Source organism: Lygodium microphyllum, chromosome 10, assembly GCF_053477565.2.
Source record: "Lygodium microphyllum isolate KBCC chromosome 10, Lygodium_microphyllum_v1.1.10, whole genome shotgun sequence".
In the NCBI taxonomy this organism is placed as follows: Eukaryota; Viridiplantae; Streptophyta; class Polypodiopsida; order Schizaeales; family Lygodiaceae; genus Lygodium; species Lygodium microphyllum.
Window position 1 is genome coordinate 78,428,535 of NC_141144.1, and position 6,610 is coordinate 78,435,144.

The following is a 6,610-nucleotide window of genomic DNA, read 5'->3' on the forward strand; positions in this document are numbered from 1 at the left end:
CCGGAGGGACTGTCTATAGGATGTGTAATACCCCATCTTGTAAAACATTTCATTGGAATCATCATCAGATGTTATCTGTGCAAAGAAGTGGCCGAGTGAAATGGCCTAGAGCTCTTTTAAAAAGGAATATGATCTAGAGAAGAGGAAAACTGAAGCCTCTAGGATTCGTGAGAAGTATCCTAACAGGATTCCTGTAATAGTTGAGAAAGCTGAAAGAAGTGACATTCCAGACATAAATAAGAAGAAATACCTTGTACCAGTTGATCTTATTGTTGATCAATTTGTCTATGTTATTCGGAAGAGGATCAAATTAAATGCAGAGAAAGCAATCTTCATCCTTGTAGACAATGTTCTTCCGCCTACTGCTGCAATTATATCAACTATCTATGAAGTGCACAAAGATGAGATGACTTTCTTTAAGTTACATACAGTGGAGAGAACACCTTTGGGTTGTGCTGAAACTGTACATATGAAGAACATACAATGATGAGGGTGTTCGCAAGACACTGGAGTCATAACATAACAGCATATTCTTGAATTCTTATCATCACCCATAAGTCCAAAACTTATCAAGGGAAAATTGCAAAGGCTAGAACAACGTTGGAAGATAAAGAGTTAATGGATTTTCTATTTTCTTTCTTGGATTCGGGGAGGATGAACTGAATGAACCGATTTCTTCATCTTGAACCCTTGTTTTGTTATTAACAGAAGTTAAACAAAGACTTGGTATCATTTTCTCATCTTGCTTACTTGCATGATGGATCTTCTATCTTGAAATTTATGAAGGACTTCTAAAGTTGCGACTTTGCTTTCGAAACCCTTCGACAACGTAAAAGATCTAGTATAGTACTATTAGTAGCTTCTGTTTGCATTAGTTTCAGGATGAAATGTAGATGAGAAATCAACTTTTTGTGCCAAGGTTAGCAAACAAAGTAATCCAAAAGTTGTTACAAAATCTAGAATCACGATCAGAAATAATAACTTTTGGTAATCCATGGTTAGTGAAAACAATTTTCAAAAACAATTGTGCTACCTGTGATGCTGTTAAAGTTTTCTTACATGGAATGAAATATTCTTGTTTACTAAACCTGTCTACTACTATCCAAATCATATCATAGTTAGATTTAGTATTAGGTAAACCAGTAATAAAGTCCATAGAAATTTGTTCCCATGGTCTTGATGGAATAGATAAAGGCATAAGGAATCCATACTGTTTACCATGATGTCTCTTAACTCTTTGACAAATCAAACATTCAGAAACAAAGTTAGATACATCAGTGTCCATATGCAGCCAATAAAAATCTTTAGTTAATGTACGTAAAGTAGATAGGATACCTCTATGACCTTGATATGGAGGACAATGAATCTCATTCAAAACAAAAGATCTGAATGGAACTGTAACACATAATCTCTTTTCATAAAACATGAATCCATCATTATAAGATAGTGAATCAATAGGAATCAAGTTATTTTGAACTAATTTATTCCAATCAGTATGAAAAGTAATGTCCTGATGATAAGTATCTTTCATAGGAGTTAAAGAATCAAAAGATATAACAGAAATATTATGAATAGCAGGTCTTCTACTTAATGCATCGGCCACTACATTTTCTTTATTGGGTTGATATTGAATGATAGGATGAAAACTCTGAATAGAGGCTACCCATTTGGTATGTCGATTAGATATTTGGGGTTGGCTAAGTAAATGTCTAATACTTTGTTGATCGGTCTTAATCATAAATTCAGAGCCCATTAAGTAGTGTTTCCACTATCTTAAGGCTTGTACTACAGCTAATAATTATTTGTCATATGTGGAATATTTAAGTTTGGAGGGTTTCAGTTTACAACTAGAATAGGCTATGGGATGATTGTCCTGCATAAGTACGGCTCCTATTCCAGATCCGCTAGCATCAGTCACTACTAAAAAGAATGGTCTATTAAAATCAGGCAATTGTAAGATAGGAGCATGGGTTAATGTATGTTTCAATAAGTCAAAGGATTTCTGTTGATTATTGGACCAATGATAAACAATACCTTTCTTCAGAAGTTTGGTCAAAGGCAAAGCAAGTAATGAAAAATTATGAACAAACTTCCTATAGCAACTAGCAAGACCTAGGAATGATCGTAACTCATGCACATTTTTAGGTATAGGCCAGTTCAATATTGCTTCTATTTTCTTAGGGTCAACTTTAATTCCATCAGATGATACAATATGACCTAAATATTCAATTTCTGTTTTGAAGAACTCACTCTTTTTCTGGATTGGCATACAGTTGATTATCTTTTAATAATTGGAAAACCAATGACAAATGCTCATAATTTTCTTTCTCATTTTGACTAAACACCAAAATATCATCAAAGAAGACAATTACACAATGCTGATATTTCAGAAATATACGATTCATAATTCTACTAAATGTAGCAGGTGCATTAGTCAATCCAAAAGGCATCACTAAAAATTCATAATGACCAAATTGTGTCCTAAATGCAGTCTTGAATATATCAGACTTATCTAGTCTCACCTGATGATAACCAGACTTAAGCTCTATTTTACTAAATATGGCAGAACCTTGCAGTTTATCCATAAGGTCATCGACTCTAGGAATTGGATACCTATTCTTTACTGTGATCTTATTTAAAGCACGATAGTCAATGCACATACGATAGGTATTATTCTTTTTCTTTACTAACAGAACAGGTGCACCAAATGGAGAACTACTAGGTCTAATCAATCATCTATTTAGTAATTCCTCAACTTGACTTTGAATTTCTTTTTGCTCTATCTGGTTATGCCTATATGGTGCTTTACAAGGTGGTTGGGTACCAGGAATCAAATCTATTTTATGGTCTTCTGGACGTGAAGGAGGTAAACCAGGTGGTAGATCTTCGGCAAAATAGTCTTTAAAATGTGCAAGAAATTCTTTATGCCTAGGGTGCATATGATTTTCTTTAACTTGCAATTCATTCACCCAAATGAGATAAGATTTACTACTTTTGCGTAATGCACATTTAGCTTGAGTATGCAAAAGCAGTGGAAAAGCATTAGATGCATGCATACCATACAATGTAATATGTTTTCCTTGAAATTGAATATTAAGCGAATGCGTGGAATAATCTATATCCGGATTATGCTGATGATGCCAAGGCATACCTAAAATAATATCACTGGACTGTAGTGGTACAACTAGAAAATTTCTTCTTTCAATGTATTCACCAATTTGAATTTCTAAGTCATGCACTTCCTATGTACCATTATACCTAGTGCCTAAGAATGCTGCTTTGATGCGATAATGCATAGGTACAGTCTGTAATTTCAATTCTTTTACTAGCTTTGCAGAAATAAAATCATGAGTACTACCATCATCATGCAAAATAATCTTTTCCTTTCCATGCACTAAACATTTCATTGTCAATAAAGAATGTGGAGTTGGCATACTTGGTAAAGTATCCGAAGGAGTAGTAATGTCGTCTTCATCTTCCGTGAAATCAGGCATTTCTTCATATTCATCTCCTTCCATTACTCCAAGGTAGTTGATATGGAGAGGTGGCTTCTTCGAATGGCAATTTGCTGCTAGATGTCCAGGTTGGTGGCATTTATAACATACTATAGGTTTGGCTTTGGTTACATTGTTTGCAATGGCAGGAAGTCTAGGGATATTAGGATTTGGCTGTGGAATAGGCTTGGGGTTTTGATTGGCATTGGATGGTAAAGCAGGTGGTTTTGCCCAATTCTTACGGAAAGATGATGAAGGAAAACGACCTTGATTAAATCTTCTAAAATTGGAGTTGAATTGCTTAGATCCATAGTTACCATTGGCTTGGAATTGCTGTGGACGCTTGTCTCTTTCTCGCAGCTTGTCTTCAGTGTCATGAGCTAATGAAATTGTGTTTTCAAGAGTTGTAGGCGTGAACATATTAACTTCAGCATAGTAATGCCCAAGTAGTCCAGACATATACTTGCGCTTGTGTGTCGCTTCAGGTACGTCTTCAAGCATGTGTAACTGGAGTAATGCATTCCAAAAGCGCTTGGTGTACTGAGGAATAGGCTCATGATCTCATTGCTGAAGAAGGTCCCATTGCTTTATGGCTTTTTCATGAAATTGTGGAGGAAGGAAATTCTACATAAATTTCTTCTTGAAATTCTCCCAGGTAGTGGGACAATCTATACTCTTGCGAACCACGGTCCACCAAAGAGATGCTCTATCCACTAAATGATTAGTGACACACTTGATTTTATCTTTTTCTGGATATATTTCCTCATAAAAGTAGTCATCAAACTGACTAATGAATGCAAGAATAGTTTTTCCCTCTCGAGTGCCATTGAAAGTACGGAATTTGAAATTTCTTTTACTTATCTTTGTTTCCTTGCAGATAGATTGAGCTTCGAGAGTTGTGTTGATGGTACGTCGAATAAGATCTTCAGATTGAGGTTCGTCTTTATCGGTAGTCGATCTTTGTAAATTAGCCAATTGAACTTGTAATGCTTGCCTAGCTCGTCGTTCTTCATCCAACTGCATCATAATTAAGTCCAGCTTTTGCTCCATCGTAGGTTCAGGTAGGTTGCCTTCAGCCATTAAATCATCCATATGTGATTCCGTCATCCTGCAAAACTCAAAAGACCTCACACTCTCAAAATCAAATTAGCGGGATGAGTGTAGCTCAAGATCGGGTGTACAAGGCTTATATATTTTTTTGTGGGTTTCACAATCTTCGTCTTTGACTATTGCGGGATTTGTAATCTTTGATAAATCTATGTTTTATCCTTCTACGTATGCTGAAAATGCTTTAGCAAACCTGCGTATGCGAAGAGTACCTTCCAATGAACAACTTTGCAGTTCGGAGTTTCTGCACAGGAACAGCCTTTCTATGAGTTTTGAACACAAGTCAGTTTTGACTTCAGGTGACTTGTCTGACTTGCAAAGTACCAAGACTTGCAGAACTTGGTTGCTTTATCAGACTTGCAGAACTTAAACTTGGAAGACTTGCAGTACTTGCTGAGTTTGTGAGGCTTATGTGATTTGGAGCTTTGGAGACTTAGCTTAGAGCTTTAAGTGAATCAAAATGGCAAAATTTAGGGGGGGGCCGTTTTTTCAGCCCGGCAAAAATTATGGACTTCTCCTCTGATACATCGCGCTGAAATTTTGAAGCTTAAAGCTTCTTTAAGCTTATAAAGCTTTAGTTTTAAGCTTTTAAGTCTTATGGAAATTGAGACTTATCTCTGGTTCTTGACGACTTGAAGAAGAGGATGTAGGAGTGGTCCTCTGTTGCTACAAGCTGGTCCTTCGCGATCTGATGATGAAAACAGAGGTTCTTGATCACTAGGAATCCACCCGTATCGACCTTTTGCGATGAGATTGACTATAGAGCTCGATCGTTCCAGGAGCTCCGCCTTCGCACAAGATGGATAGCGATTGGAAGCTCTTGATCTCAGCTTTGCTCTGATACCACTGGCGCACAGATCCGTTGTACGCTCGCGTAGTGAATGCCGGAAGGTCCCCAAGAACAAAAGAACTCTACTTTTTGCACAAAACTCAAGGTAAAAAGTATGAACGACATGAATAAGAGACCAATTGGGTGCAATCTTCTCCCATGCCTTGTGTGAGCGCTCCATAAAGCATGTATTTTATGTATTAATCATCTTCAAGCTCAAATAATAGCCCAAATTACAAAATAGCAAGCTTTTAGCTTTTGAGTTTGCTTTAGCACAAAATAGAAATAAAGCTAATGGGCGGTGCCCAAAGAGTCTGGCATACCCAATACAATGTCCAAGTACAAATAACATAATCGTGCACCCATGCGCATACAAAATAATAAATAAATATCCAACGCCTCAATAAATAGGCATGACAAAATATAGACACCATGCCTAAGGTATGCGCCCATCAAAATATAAATGATAAATTGAATACTCGCTGTCCTCCAATGCTTTCCTCCGCCACTGCTGCTATCTCTACACATCAACTGAAGCATTCACAATCGTTAGTAAAATAATACAATTAAACCGACAAAAGTGAATACCTAGCAGTCTTCAGCTACATAAATAAATAAACTGGTTAGAAATCAATCCTAACCTTAATTTATTACGAGTGCGCACTCTAAAATCATAAACGTTTATTAATTTAATATGCATTTTGCGGAATCACCCGCTATGGAATCACCCATGTACACACTAAATTAATGAAATGCCCGAAAAGAATAGGCATCCCCATCAACTTCTCGCACAAAGAATCCACTTTGTGTATGAGCCCCGGTCATCAAAGTTTACAGAATCCACCGTAAAACCTCACAGAATCCACTGTGGCACGGAATCCATCGTGAAATATGCCTCCTGGCATCACTAATAAAGAGCTAGTTACCATAGAGTTATTATGCTAGTTTGAACATAGATATAATCGGTTGTATTTTACATAGTAATAAGAACTAGCATCAGAAAAGACTCTCACTCGATAAATCCTACATTACAATTGAGCCTTAAAGAGCTCTTAAACAAGGAATATTAGAGGATGAAAGCATAGAAAAAGGACTAAAGAGAAATTGGTACGATATGGAAGATGTTGTATCTCTGCTTATTAAGAGAGAAAGAAGAAAAGCTAGGATGCGTATTGCGGCT

At 36.6% G+C, this 6,610-nt stretch overlaps 1 pseudogene; it reads left to right on the forward strand.

The window, feature by feature from the left end:
* The first annotated feature begins 100 nt into the window (after positions 1 to 100).
* On the forward strand, positions 101 to 459 carry LOC148030198 (autophagy-related protein 8C-like pseudogene; annotated as a pseudogene).
* The last annotated feature ends 6,151 nt before the right edge of the window (positions 460 to 6,610 follow it).